The 15,344-nt window shown below is 51.7% G+C and overlaps 1 pseudogene; it reads left to right on the forward strand.

Annotated features, from left to right (window-relative positions):
• The first annotated feature begins 1,234 nt into the window (after positions 1–1,234).
• Positions 1,235–9,122, forward strand: LOC120844807 (annotated as a pseudogene).
• Positions 9,123–15,344: the final 6,222 nt, after the last annotated feature.

Below are 15,344 nucleotides of genomic sequence, written 5' to 3' on the forward strand. Positions count from 1 at the left end.
CTCGTCCACTCCCAAGCCTAACACGGGGCAAACCACTACCATCCCGTCACGAAAACCACCGAAGAAAAAACTCGACAACGCCGACGTCGCGATTGAACACCACGCGCCCGGCGACCAAGACATGGAAGCGGGGTCGTCAGAAATGACCCCGTCGGCGACAACAGCTGCCCAAAATCCTTCCTCAAGTGGGCTCTCCTCTTGCTCTGATGGCGCTGCCGCGGCCTCAACGTCGCTGTTCACCTTCACAGCTAACAAGGGAGAAAACAGCGACAACGATCACAACTCGCCCCACCCATGGGTGACAAAGCTTTCGAAAAAAGCGGCCAAGAGAGCACGCCTTAGCGCAAAATCCGACACGCGCACCGTGGACTCCCCGCCTAAACCCAAAACGCAAGAGCGCCACATGATCACATTGCGCCCAAAGACCAAGACAGACGTCACAACTCTCCCAAAAAAAAGGGCTAATGGAGGCCATCACCGCCTCCGTCCAGCTCGCACCGGGTGCGGTCTCCATTAAAACCACCAAGGAAACCAACACAATAACCGTCACGGTAAACTCCGAGGCTACCGCCCAAACGCTTCTTGGCATTACCGAAATCCATATTGCTGGGAAACCACCTCTACCCATCCAGGCGTACAAGCCAGTCGGCGACAACCAAATCCGCGGTGTCATCTATGGCATCGACCAGGGAGATGACAATGTTTCACTGATGGCAGGCCTGGAGACTGAGGGGTCAGTGATTGTGGCAGCTCGGCCGATGAGCCGAGGAGGCAATACTGCACTCATCACCTTCCAGGGAACCCATCTACCCAGACACGTCTGGTACAGGCGCAGCGTCCTGCAGGTACACCCGTACAGGGCACGAGCTGTGACCTGCAGCAACTGTCATAAGATCGGCCACAAGCCGGACATCTGTCCAGAACCCCAGGTCTGCTCCGCGTGCGGAAAGCCCCACGAAGAGACAATGGACGACCAAGGAAACGTGACCTGCCCTTCCCCCATCCCTTTCTGCCAAATGTGCCGAAAGAATGGACACCTGGCTACAGACAAATACTGCCGAAGGAGACTTGATATTGTCCGCAAAATTCGAGAGGCGGCGCGACGGCATACCACTCCTCCGGGGTCTCAAGACAACTCAAAGCGCATCCGACAAGACTACCGCAAGAAGCGGGGAAAGGGTCAACAGCCTGCGCCCCAGCTAACTGCTCCTCAACGATTACCATCGACCCTGCCATGCTGCTCCAGCTCTTCACGGCCATCGCCGCCCAGACCGGCACTGCCGTACAGAGCGACCCTAACCCCCAGCATGGCAGTAAATGTGACCCAGTGGAACTGCCGAGGTTTGCGGTTACGTGCCGCAGAACTCAAAGCCACGCATCATAACAAACCACAGGAACGCCCAGACGCCTACCTACTGCAAGAAGTCTACTGTACCACCGTCTAGCTGACCGGCTATAAGTCCTACGCAAATCCCTCGATACCGTCCGTTAGGGCGGGCCAGTTCGGAGGCCGGGAAGGACAAGCCATGGTCTACCTCAAGAAACACTGGCCGCAGCACAAGATCGACCTTCAGCAATGGTGCACGGAACATCAGGAAGTGGTAGCCGTTCGAACCACCCAGCAAGACATTCCTGTCATTCTGGTGTCCGTGCATTACCGACCTGGGGCTTCCCTCAGGGAACCCAGGAACCACGGATGGATTGCTCACCTCGACGGCCTTTACCCAAAAGAGCAGAAGATAGTCGGGGGAGACTTCAACCTCCAACACACAGCGTGGGGCTACGCCCAGGACACCTCGGCAGGCCAAAATCTTTTGGATGAAATGACCCACCACCGCTACACCCTGATGAACACCGTAGGGATGAACACACAACTGAGCTGCAACGCTCGGCAGAAACACACCACCCCAGATACCACCTAGACAAACAGCCCACACACGGCCAATCACACTTGGAAGCCGGAGGCCGACACTCGCGGGAGCGATCACCTGCCCATCAGGATAGTCCTGGCCCTCAACCGATCGGCGGCCTCCAAGCCCGGGAAACGGCTCGTACATGTCGTGAACTGAGACCTGTACAGGAGCAAACTCCAAAGCAGCACAGCACCAACGGTCTTCGAGTCCATCAAGGAGGCCCTCCTGGCCGCGACCACAAAGAAACAAATAAAGCTCGACACTCCCATCCCGGACCTTCCCCTGTTGAATCTCTGGGCTCGGCGGCTGAGGGCTCTACAACGCTACAGAAGAGGCCCGAAAAACGCGCGAGCCTTGAGGGAGGTGACAAGAGCCACGGTAGCTGCCCGCAAATATGCGGTTCAGCTCGATCGGCAAAAGTGGCTGGAGTTCAGTGCCTCGCTCTCGGAAAAAACATCTGCTCAAAAACTATGGGCAGTCACCAGAGCCATGCTGGGCAAAACAAGGGATCGCGCAGCGACCCTCACGCTCGCACTCACGACAAACAAGACGGTTGAAACGCTAGCGCAAAAGGCTGGAGACACGCTCTTCCCCCAGCCAGCGGCGACCAGCACCCCACCAGCTGTGGGGGACCCATACGAAAGGGTCAAGATCAACGAGAAGGACCCCATGAACCAACCTTTCACCAGAGGAGAAATGGAGGACGCTCTACACCACGGGAAACCAAACGGCGCTCCAGGTCCGGACGGAATAACCACCGCCATGCTCCGAAACCTTCCCGAAGCCACAAAAACTCGGCTTCTTGAAGACATTAACGAAGTGTGGCGCACTAGCAACATTCCAGACCAGTGGAAACTCTCCACTGTTATTCCAATTCCTAAGCCCGGCAAGAAGCCGACCACCCTAGCCAACTTCCGTCCAATCTCTCTCACCTCCTGCGTCTGCAAGCTGGTGGAGAGAATGCTACTTGGCCGCCTCTCCTGGTATCTGGAGCGGGCGAAAGCCTTTCATCCGACGCAGACAGGGTTCAGAACTGGCCTGGGCACGCAGGAAAGCCTTATCCTACTCTCCAAAGATCTTATTCCAAAGCCCATTCAACAGAAATTTAAAATCAGAACAGTCGTCGCGATTGATGTCAAAAAAGCCTTCGACAGCGTCCCACACTGGGCAATTGTCCAAGAAGCGCGCGCCCTCGGCATTGAAGGCCGCGCCCTAAATTTCATCAAGTCTTTCCACGAGACTCGCACCTTCGCGGTCCGGATCGGCAAACACCTGGCAGCGCCAAAACCGAACAAAGTAGGAGTTCCACAAGGGTCAGTTCTGTCCCCACTTCTCTTCAATTTGGCCATGGCGCGTCTCCCCGGTCGACTGCAACAGGTATCCAACCTCCATTTCACCATCTATGCGGACGACGTTTCCCTCTGGACAGTGCGCGGCAACGTTCCGCAACAACAGCGCGTCCTCCAACGGGGGATCGACGTCGTGACAAGTCACCTCCAAAGCGTAGGCTTAACCGCCTCGCCGGATAAGACAACCTACGTAGTCATAGCCCCCAGACGGGAAAGGGACGCGAAGCTCAACTCTTCACTTGACTCTCGCGGGCCAACCGATCAGATCAGCACCTGAGGTACGCATCCTAGGACTCCAATTCCACGAGGATGGCACCGCAAAGGCTTGGCTAACAATGGTCACCCAACAGTGCCAGGCAGCACTTAACGTCTTTAGAAGGATCAGCGGCACCAGAGGAGGCGCTGACGAGGAAGTTGCCCGCCGCATGGTGAAAACCCTCATCGTCTCCCGCATCTGCTACGGTGCCCCCCACTACCGACTTTCCAACACACAATGGAAGAAACTGGAAATCCTTACCAACAACGCAGCTCGAATTGTCACTGGCCTCCCCCGATATACACCGCTAGACAAGCTCAAGGCACACGCGAAGCTCAACACGGCTCGAGAAACCGTAGAGGAGAGAGCACGAGCTCATCTAGAGCGACTCCAACACTCAGCCTCCGGACGACAAATCCTAGAGATGATCGGCTCAGATATCAGAGCCCTTCCCCCTCTCCCGGAGGTTGACCCCCCATGGAGCGACGATGTGTGCCTCGTGGACGACCGACCGGTACCAAGAAGAGCCGGGCCCAGTCGCCCTGGCAAGCAAGCTTGCCAAGTGCGACAGCACTGCAAACTCGTCCAAGAGTGGACGGACACCAATGAGAAGCTCGCAGCATACACTGATGCGGCTTTCGTCTCCTTCCCTAAACCGTTTTGCTCCGCTGCGGTTGTGATTCCCCGCCTAGGAATCACCATGGCCGAAACATTGCCCGGCGGCACATCGGTCAAGGGCGAAGAACTTGGAGCTATCCAACTGGCACTGCGTACCGTCATCGAGAAGGAAATCCGACCGACACACCTACAGATTTTCACTGACTCTGCGGCTGCATTAATAGAATGTCGCTCTCGCCACTCCCCAAACAAGCGAGTTAAGGCAATCCGAAGGATGGCCTCCGACCTAATTGCAGCCGGTTCAACCATCAAAATGTCCTGGATACCTGCCCACGCAGACATTCAGGGCAACGTACAAGCTCACTGCATGGCCCGCGCGCATCTGGATTCCCCCCGCGAGCCGAGTAGTGTGCCAAATCACCTACAAGAACACGGGTACTCGCTCCCGCCTGAGCTTGGCGACGATGGCGAAGACCCAGACTACGACCCTGAGGAGGCAAAACAGCTCGTTAAAGAATCCTCAAGACAGACCCTGAGGGCAGCCCTGACCCCCTGCGTAAATCCGCTCCCGAGCGGAATGGGCAGGGGATCAACGGTGCTGCTCCGGAGGATAATCACAAACACCACATGCACACCGGCACGCAGGACGCATTGGACCAAGCCACCCACATCACCCCATTGCAGCTTCTGTCAAGACCCCAGCCTTCTTGCCGACCAAAGCCACTTACTCCGGGACTGTCCGGAGCTGGAAGAGATTCGTCGAAAACACATACCACCAGACGTATCCAGCATGGAGGAATGGGTCCATCCTCAGGGCCCTCCCGACTAACGTCGGGCGGTTATGACCACGCTCGTGGATTTCATCCACGATGCGGGGCTCACCGCCTATCTTTAACCCCCCTCAACCCCTTCCCTTGGCCATAGATCCAGGCTTGTAAGCCACCGATCTCAGCCCCATTCTCCCTCCCCCAAAGGCCAATAAACGCTTTCTGAACTGAATTGATAAAAACTAGCTTTACGATAACTTTGGCGCGAGGAACTCCAGCTCTTTTGATGATAACACCAGAGAAGGCTCAAAAACATTGTTCGCGGCGTATTTGATCTTAAACGCCTCAATTTTTTCTCGCCCACACTTATCCCTGGGTGTTTCAAGCACAGTGGTTTTTTCAAAGCCTGGGGTGCAATCGTGGCAGGTACGGGCATGCACGACTATGCACTCTAAGAAAAAAGGGAGCGCGACTTAGTCCCTCGGGGGACCAAATGCGCTGCCACCACCATTAGTCCCCTAGGGGAGCAACTGTAACGGGAGCAACTCTTGCGCCCCGTCAGTTAGTCCCTCGCACTAGCACCGTTGGGACTAACTGTTACACCCTTTCAGTTACGCCTCGAGGACTAGCTGTTAGGCCCTTACACTTGGTCCTTTGGGACCAACTGTTGCACCGTTTCAATTGAACCTCGAAGACGAACTGTTAGACCCTTGCGCTTGGACCCCTGGGACTAACTGTTACACCGTTTCAAATGAACCCCGAGGACTAATTAGACCCTTGCACTTGGACCCCTGGGTCTAAACATTGCGCCCTTGGATTTAGGCTTCTGGGACTAAAGGTTTATCCTTTATATTTGGTACCGAGCCACAAATCTCCGAAACGAATTTGTGCAGTTCAGGTTAAACGTAGCTTTATTGCCTCGTAGATACACATTGCATTCAAGGATGACTGAAGTCGAAGTTCCTGGGCGGTAGAATCCACGATAAGGCCAAATTCCGAAGAGTGCACTTGCGTCGACGATGGCTTGTACACTGGGACGTCGGTCCAAGCCGGTCGTGGTCCCAGCACCGTTTATTTAGGCACCGGCAGCTTCTTGCTTGTTTGGGAGGAATTTGGTGGGATCGGTGGCCGAGTGGGCTAGCGCACACCAGCTCGAAGCACGTGGAGCGAAAGCTCGCGCTGCAGAACTCAGGGATCCTGAGTTCAATCCCCACCCCTGCCCGTTTCGATCTGGATGAGCATCGTATCGGCTTGCGGTCGTGTATCACTACTGCGTGATGCACGTTAAAGACCCCAGGCTAGCGGTTGTACTGCACTGGCTAAATTGCTCTACAGCTGGGAGACTCGTCGCCCGTCGAGGCAGACCAAGTTCTAGGCTGCATAAACATACACGCAACCCAATTTTTTTGGGAGGAATTTGGATTATTAGTAACAGGGCAGCGTAAATACCCAATCGCTTGACAAATATATGAGATATAAGTTATAACACATACATTGTAAATTAACAAATAGGCTGCATAAGTGATACAATGGTTCACATCCAACATGCGATCTGTTGACAGCAGACCAGCGCAATATTAGATTTTAGTAGACCGTTCGCTGCGAATTACAGACCCAGCGCGTGCGTGCTCAAACTATGCTTCAAAGTGACGGCACGATCTCTTGCCATCAACGCGAAAGTCTAGTGTACAATCGAATAAATATCTCCATTAATGCCGGTTCTCACACGCTGCGAAGCGCTGATGTAGCGCTGCTCACGTGTCATGAGCTACTTTTCGTCTGCCATGAGCAAGAGTTTTGTCGGTGCGATACAAAGCTGGTGACCGATCCCGTCAGCACGCACTTAGCGCAAGGTCAGCGCTATGCCTCTAGCGCTCCGCTGCATGTGTGGACAGGCGTTTATGGTCAAGCGACCCTGCCAGGGTCTCCGAAACACACATACAAAAAAAATAAGCCATAGGTAGAACTGGCGTTTCGCTCGATACGATTGAATATGAGGTCTCTGTGCTGCATAACAAAATCAGCAACCATGGTGCCAAGAAGAATAGAGCATGGCGCGTGCTTTGCAAGCTAGAGAACGCGCTCAAAACAAAACACTTTCTGAAGCCGCAGCTAATAAATACACCATAAACAGAAGCACTTCAACATACCTTAATCGAGTTCCCTTGACTTGTTACTTCAGAACAGATCAAGTGCAGTGCTTCAGTACCGCGAATCCAAACCGGATCCCGCCATGATCGAAGACGACACAAGGCGACCAGCCTCCGACGAAGGAGGCTGGTCGCCTTTCAACTTTCAACTTACTTAAAACAGGTTCTTTTCAAACAAAGACACCTCCCATTTTCCCGACGGACCCCATTTGCACAACCAACGCCCAACCCCCCCCCCCCCCCCCCCCCCCGCGTGCAGAAGGAGCAAAGAATGCGGGGTAGGGGCTTGGGGGGAGGGGGCAGTGCGCGCAGAAGATAATCTCTTTTCCCCCTCCCACTACACATGACACAAGGACACCGAAGAGCTCCAAGGACGAGAGAAGGTCGCCACTTTCAACACGCCGGTCGAGTGACGTACAAGCAAACACTTTTTTTTTAATTGTGATGCAATTAAATCGCTCACCAGACACCTAGCTGTATTTGGAGATTTATGTTTGTCCTTTGTGCCTCTTGTTCCCCTTCTCCAGGGATTACTTTCGTCATCACTTTTTTTTCTTTCTTTTCACTCTCTCTCTCTTAAGAGGGAGCGCTCCTCGATTTTCATCTCCGATAGGAACTTTTCAAGAATCCAGATGGCGCGCGCGTCGAAGGCGTGAAAAGGCGCTCTCCCTCCGAGGCGAATGAGTGCGTAACGTATCTGGGTCTAGCAGCGAAATGAGAGCTCGTGTCCCTTAAAACTCCTCGGGAAAGAACGTTGTCACAGAATTCGACTTTTTTTTTTTTTTTTTTTTTTTTTTTTTTTTGAAGTTTTCCCGAGGGAACGCATCCCGTCATGGGATGCTCCCTTGCCCCACGCGTTGAGCGGCAGGGTTCGGGCACCGTCCGTTTTCTGTTTTATGGCCCCCTGGCCCCCTCGCCCCGAGGACGTTTCGCGCGAGGTTTTTTTAGTTAGTAGCGATGGGCCCCCTCGCTTCCCGGAATGTTGGGAATGGTTTCCAGATGTCCGAGTGGGGGTGCGCTTTATGGTTCGCTGGGGTAGGATCGGCTTGCCAGTGTGACGTGTGTTTTTTTTTTTTTTTTTTTATTTTTGTTGTTGCCACTGCAGAGAAACAATTATTTTTTGGGCAAGGGAGAGTGGTGTCTGCCGCTGGAATTTGAGAAAGTGAGGACCTCGGCTTGATTCCGAGCCGAGTCAGGGCAGTGTATGCGGAGACTGGACCGGTGGGTGGACGCGTCGCGAAAGTTGGGAGCGACAGCGGGTGCGGCGGAAGGCGGAACGCGGGAAGAGCTCGGAGCGGCTCTGCAGGCCCCCAAGTGTGTGTGCTCGTGGATGAGTGTGGTGCCGAGGAGCATCGCACGGAGCATCCAAGCACGCACAGACTTCCCCGTTTCGACCAGCGTCGCAACAGGCCCGCGTCACCCACACCACTCTCCGGAGCCAGGTTCGCATCACTCACCCTTGTAAAAAATGTATCGTACAATTTAGAGCTATTACCTTGTTATACCATTTTTTTTTGTTCCTTTGTTCGTGTCTAGTTTGGACAACGCCGTTGAAGCGTTGCTGTGCCGATTGTTTCTTTTATATGTGAGTAGCGCCTGTGCGCTAAGAAAAGTGGTGTGAATTTTTTTTTACTTGAATTTCATTATGGGTGAAAGCGCCGCGCGCGAGAAGGGCAGAGTGACGTGTGATTATTATTTTGTTTTACGTTTGGTGTGTGCGTTGTCTTGAACGTGAGTTAAGTAAATTGTTTTCGTTATTTTAACGCAACGTGTCCGTCTCGTTCCTCGCCCCTCACAGTGAGTCCGTCCACCAGGGCGTGGACCTATCGTCCGGTCAGCGGTCCTAACAAAATTATAAATTTTGTTTGCATGGGGATCATTCGGATCTTTTATTGTTAATTTTCACCGAACCTGTGACAAACTGGCGTCCGCGACAGGACCTGCTGACCACGGTGACGGCTCAGTCCGTGAGGAGCGGGGGATGAGATTGAGGTCGCCTGGGCCGTAGGAAGTGCGCTGTGTGGCTGACGCCGTTGCGGGAGCTCACAGCCCAGCTTGCCGACCGGTAGTATGGAAAAGGTATCCTACGGTAGCGGGAACTGAAACGGGCCACGCGACCGAAATATGAAGCTTAAGGAACTATTGGCCTTAGGGCAAGATTTAGGTCTCGATGAAGCTAGCCTTGAGGAGTGGTTACAGACTCAGCTAGTGGATGCTAAGCAGGACTTGGAATTAGTCGAAGACTGGGAGAGTGAACTCCTCAAAGGTAAATGGGTATCAGAAGAAAGGGCGGATAAGCTTTTCGAGTACCGAACAAAAGCTGAGGCCGAAATTCGAAAGCTGGAAGAAATGTTAGAGCTTTTTCGGGCCACGGACCCTGAGAAGGTAAGCCTCGAGACGTCGAGGGGGAAGGCTCCGCAGGGCATTTCGACCAAAGATGTGGACGTATTCACCACGAAGTGGAACGCGGTCGACGAAGAACAGACACAGGCCGGGGTCTGCTGCTTGGGAGAGACGATCCCGCTGTTCGAGTCCGAGGAAGAGGCCCCAGAGAGGGAACAGGGCGTGGCCCACAAGGAGACCCCGACGGGGAGGTATGCTGCCGTGCCAAAGTCCCGCAAGTTGGAGGAAAACGGAGTCCAGACTGAAGGGGGCGGTCCGGAGAACCAGAACCCGACCGCCAAGCTGCCACGCAAGTACGGCTCGTCCCATCCTGACACGAAGCGATCGCCCAAGAAGAGGCGCGTCAGCTGGTTGAGGTCGTCGGGAAATGAGGACTTGCCGGAGGTCCTGGGAATCACTTCGGACAACAAGGACGAGAAAAGAAAGCTCGTGCCGCCCGAGCGACAGACGTCCCGAAACGCAGCACTCGAAGGACCGAGGCGCAAAGCTGAAGCTTGCAGCGAGCAAGAGGGCGGCGACAAGGACAGCGTCACCAAGGGGAAGCCGGGAGAGGTCAGAACTGACGGCAGCAAGGCAGATTCGCCCGCCAGCCAGCCGGCGACGCACGAGAACGGGAGCAGAGACCCGGAGCCCTGTGAAGGTCCTCCGATCGTCCAGCCACACGGGCATCTAAAGGCGAGATTCAAGAAGAGGACGACGAGAGCCGATTCAAACGAGCGGGCCAGGACACCAAGAGAAGGGTCTTTGTTGCGAAAGAGCAAGAGCTTTGAGACCAAGAAAGCGTCATCTCCGAGTTTGAAGCTGACGGGGCACCGAGAGACGGCATCCAGGAGGAAGGCAGGGAAAGTAAAGAACGACTCTAGCGCGCGGAGTCAAGTGACGAAGTCGAGCGGGAGTCTGCGGAAAAGTCTTCGAAGAGAGACGGCAATCAAGGGGAACCGGCCGCGCTCACCACGTGCAACCCGCACTCAAAGCCGGAGGGCTTGCGAGCGGGACCTCGGAACAAAAGCTGCAGTGGAAGGAGCGGACTACGCGGCATTTCAAAGAGGCGCAGGGGCGACGGGGCATTCCAAACTAAGCAGTACGGTGCGGAGGCCCCGGTTGGGAGGTTAGAGAAAGACCCCTTGCTAGGCAGGTAGAAAAAGGGCCTCTGAATATTTGTAAAACGGCTTAAAATGTAGCTCAGTGGTGCCTAACATGTTTCGTTTTGTAACTGTTAGGTAATTGTTAGAGTGTGTCGATAACTGGCATGTGGAGGCCCTGAACACGAAAAGAATCGGCTATGTTCTTGTCTAGGAGCAAGCAGAGGTGTATGTATAAATTAATTGTGTCAGCATGCGCTCCGCAAACCCTGTGTGAAATTGGAGGTTTACAAGTTATTTTTCTTGCGGTAAGCTGTTGGGAGTAACGAGAAGAGACTCTCTTTCTTTTTGCGGGGCCTTATCTTACGTGCTTGTTGTTTAGCAACTTTCAGGATGCTGACTTGAATATAATAGAGGTGAGAAACTGGACTTTCATCATGCAGCCTGGCTTTCGCAAACGAAGTGTCTGTATAGCCTAAGAGGAGCCCACGGGGTCAGTGTGTTTTATTTTGCTGTTTGAGCACGATTACATTTTTTTTAATGCTTCGTGTTTATGCCTGTTCATGACAAATATCTGTTCAGCCGTATGCACATGTGCAGGCTGCCGCCCAGTTTTGTGTCGAATTTTGTGATTGTCTTAATATTCACTGGTGAATATTTTTGAATTGGGGGTGGTGTCACAGAATTCGACTTTTTTTTTTTTTTTTTTTTTTGAAATTTTCCCGAGGGAACGCATCCCGTCATGGGACGCTCCCTTGCCCCACGCGTTGAGCGGCAGGGTTCGGGCACCGTCCGTTTTCTGTTTTATGGCCCCCTGGCCCCCTCGCCCCGAGGACGTTTCGCGCGAGGTTTTTTTAGTTAGTAGCGATGGGCCCCCTCGCTTCCCGGAATGTTGGGAATGGTTTCCAGATGTCCGAGTGGGGGTGCGCTTTATGGTTCGCTGGGGTAGGCTCGGCTTGCCAGTGTGACGTGTGTTTTTGTTTTTTTTTATTTTTGTTGTTGCCACTGCAGAGAAACAATTATTTTTTGGGCAAGGGAGAGTGGTGTCTGCCGCTGGAATTTGAGAAAGTGAGGACCTCGGCTTGATTCCGAGCCGAGTCAGGGCAGTGTATGCGAAGACTGGACCGGTGGGTGGACGCGTCGCGAAAGTTGGGAGCGACAGCGGGTGCGGCGGAAGGCGGAACGCGGGAAGAGCTCGGAGCGGCTCTGCAGGCCCCCAAGTGTGTGTGCTCGTGGATGAGTGTGGTGCCGAGGAGCATCGCACGGAGCATCCAAGCACGCACAGACTTCCCCGTTTCGACCAGCGTCGCAACAGGCCCGCGTCACCCACACCACTCTCCGGAGCCAGGTTCGCATCACTCACCCTTGTAAAAAATGTATCGTACAATTTAGAGCTATTACCTTGTTATACCATTTTTTTTTTTGTTCCTTTGTTCGTGTCTAGTTTGGACAACGCCGTTGAAGCGTTGCTGTGCCGATTGTTTCTTTTATATGTGAGTAGCGCCTGTGCGCTAAGAAAAGTGGTGTGAATTTTTTTTTACTTGAATTTCATTATGGGTGAAAGCGCCGCGCGCGAGAAGGGCAGAGTGACGTGTGATTATTATTTTGTTTTACGTTTGGTGTGTGCGTTGTCTTGAACGTGAGTTAAGTAAATTGTTTTCGTTATTTTAACGCAACGTGTCCGTCTCGTTCTTCGCCCCTCACAGTGAGTCCGTCCACCAGGGCGTGGACCTATCGTCCGGTCAGCGGTCCTAACAAAATTATAAATTTTGTTTGCATGGGGATCATTCGGATCTTTTATTGTTAATTTTCACTGAACCTGTGACAAACGTAAACCACATTTTTGTTCGTTACAGTTGCATTTCCTTCAGTGCAGTCGTAACGCAACCAAAACGCCGCTAGTGACAGCCTTCACAGTGCTTCCGTGCCCCGAGAAATTCGCGGACGGCGCTTCACGTCTCCTTCGGTAGGGTGACGTAAATGACACGTGATGACGTCGCATTCGATGCTCGCAGCGGATTCGCGGGTTTGTGAGGCTCGTGCCGAGTCGCCCACGGCAGCGGCGGCGGCGGGCCGCGGCCGGCAGTCGCCCCGAGGGGCTAGAGGGGTGTGGAGTGGCGCGTGCGGTAGGTCAATGTTCGCGGGGAGTGACTTCTCCGGAGGATTCGGAGAACTCTGAACGCCGATATGTTGTCCGTCCGGCGGTGACGGCTGTTCGCGCACGGCCGCTCTGTTGTGGTCGTTATTGGTTTAGAAGGCCTAGACTTTTCAGTCGCGATATGTCAGTCGGCTGGCCTTCCCGAAGAAAACCAAAATCAAGAGGTAAGAACTTTTTTTATGACGTCCCCATTCAGTTATGATTTCTGTCGCAAGTGATGTACATTTTCCCTTTATCAGAATGGTGCGATTGCCACGATCGATTGAGAATCACTTTGTGTACTTCAGGTTGGTGCGAACCACACACTGAATAAACGTATAGCTTCTATTGTAAACAGATTGCTTCCAGATTCGGATGTGTTCGAGGGACTAAGTACGTCGCTATCATTACCTAGTTTGAAATTTTCATGAAAGCTCGCAATTGTTATTTAGTGTCCTGCATTGAACATAATTATTGACTCTGCTTTTAACCAATCTGCTATTTATACGTTCTAGCGCAAGACTTGGTCGGCTCGGCAAACAGTCTTATCGACTCCAGTTTGTGACCGCCTCCAGTCCTTCAACTTGGGCGGACCCGTGCCTGAAGACTGCGCTAATCTGCAATCAAGGGACATGATGTTATCATTCTATGAGCAGGCCTTTGAAACATTAACTCGTCATCGTCTTCACTGTATTGGGGTTGTGGAGGAAGAGCGAAGTCCCGCTACAGGAGACAAATGTTCGTTAACGAACATTTGTCTCCTGAAAACAAGCGGTTATTTTCCAAGGCACTAACACTGAAGAAGGAAAAAGGTTGGCTCTTCCTTTGGACTGATAACTGCCATATCAAAGCTCGCCAAAATACTGCTAGCCGCGTCTTTCGCATAGCGTCCGATTCAGACCTTTCGATTTTCACCTGAATTATTCCTAAACTTTCATAATGGCATCGCTCGTCTCACCTTCTGAACTAGAACATTACTTTTCTTCACCTTGCAGATCGCTGATTCATTTTAACGCGCGCAGCTTGCGCAAGCACACCGATGACATTACTAACTTTTTATCTTCTGTTGGGCATCGGTTCTCTATTATTTGCCTTACCGAAACTTGGCTGAGTATATCCGATAAAAACTTGTACGATTTTCCTTCTTACTCAGCCGAATATTGCCATCGCGCTGGAAGTAGTCATGGTGGGGCTGCTATATTTATCTCTTCTGGTTTTCATTATCATCGTCGACATGACCTAACGCTTAACCTGCCTAGCTGTGAATCTGTCTGGGCAGAATTCCATGAATGATTCTTTTCGCAAGACGGAAAAAACATTATTGTTGGATGCATTTATCGCTCACCATCATCCTCCACTAGTGAATTTTGTTTAGCGCTTAGCGAAGTGCTCCATAGACTATCAATCGAACGCAAAAACGTCATCATCTTGGGAGACATTAATATTAACCTAATCGATACTAACACTTCTTGTTATAATGAATACATTAACTGTCTAAATGGCAACGGTTACGAATGTCTCATAACCACTCCAACTAGGTGCACTGCCAGCGGACAGGCTTCACTAATTGACCACGCACTGTCTAATCTATTAACATCTCCGGACGCTGGCGTTATCGAAGTTTCTATCACAGATCATTACCCTGTGTTTGTGCGATTGAATTTTGTTTCCCATGAGAACGACGTATGCCTAACAAGGAAGAAAGTGAACACTTCATTGTTTGTTGAGCTTATATCTAACTCTGATTGGTCAGCAGTAACTAACGTCACTCATCCTGAGGTTGCCTTTGACGAGCTCTGTGCCATTATTACCAGGGCTCTGGCTGCTTCTTCTTCAATAACCACATGTAAAAAGAATACCTCGACTCCTTACAGCCCTTGGATGACATTTAGTCTGCTGAGGTGCCTGCGAAAAAAAGATAACCTATATAAAAAGACTAAAAGACAACCCTTTAACTTACCGCTAAAGATTCGTTTTCGAAATTATAGTAATACACTAGCTAGGCTGCTTAAAGATGCTAAACGAAGGTTTTACGAGAATGAAGTTCACCGTGCTGGTAACGACGTCAAAAAGCAATGGAAAATACTAAACTCGTTCTTGAACAGGACGACCACGACTGCCCCCATAAATTCTGTTCAATTTGGCAACGTTACCTACAATAACCCATCTGACATTGCGAACGCTTTTAGCGACTCATTTTTCACTGATCATCCTCAGCCTTTTATTCCTCACGACCACCATTATCAGGGCTTACCTCATAGCTTCTTTCTTTTTCCCGTATCTCCTGTTGAAGTCCGCACTGTCATCCATAACCTAAAAATAACAAGTGCTGGTCTTGACAACTTTTATTCTTTTCATATTAAACTAATAGCTCATTTAATCTGTGACGTTCTTTCCTACATTATAAATCTCGTATTTAAAACTGGCGTTTTTCCTAGCGTATTGAAAGTAGCTAAGCTAATACCTGTTTTTAAGAAGGGTGATAAGCGCCTTGTAACTAACTATCGTCCGATTGCAATTCTTTCGTTCTTTAGCAAAATTATTGAAAAACTAGTTGTTATACGTCTCACATGCTACCTCTCAAAATTTAACGTCCTGTCGCCACGTCAGTTTGGTTTTAGGGCTGGTTTTTCAACTGACCTGGCACTAATTTCCTTAACTGATGATAT

This window comes from Ixodes scapularis, unplaced genomic scaffold, assembly GCF_016920785.2.
Source record: "Ixodes scapularis isolate PalLabHiFi unplaced genomic scaffold, ASM1692078v2 ptg001200l_1__unscaffolded, whole genome shotgun sequence".
Lineage (NCBI taxonomy): Eukaryota > Metazoa > Arthropoda > Arachnida > Ixodida > Ixodidae > Ixodes > Ixodes scapularis.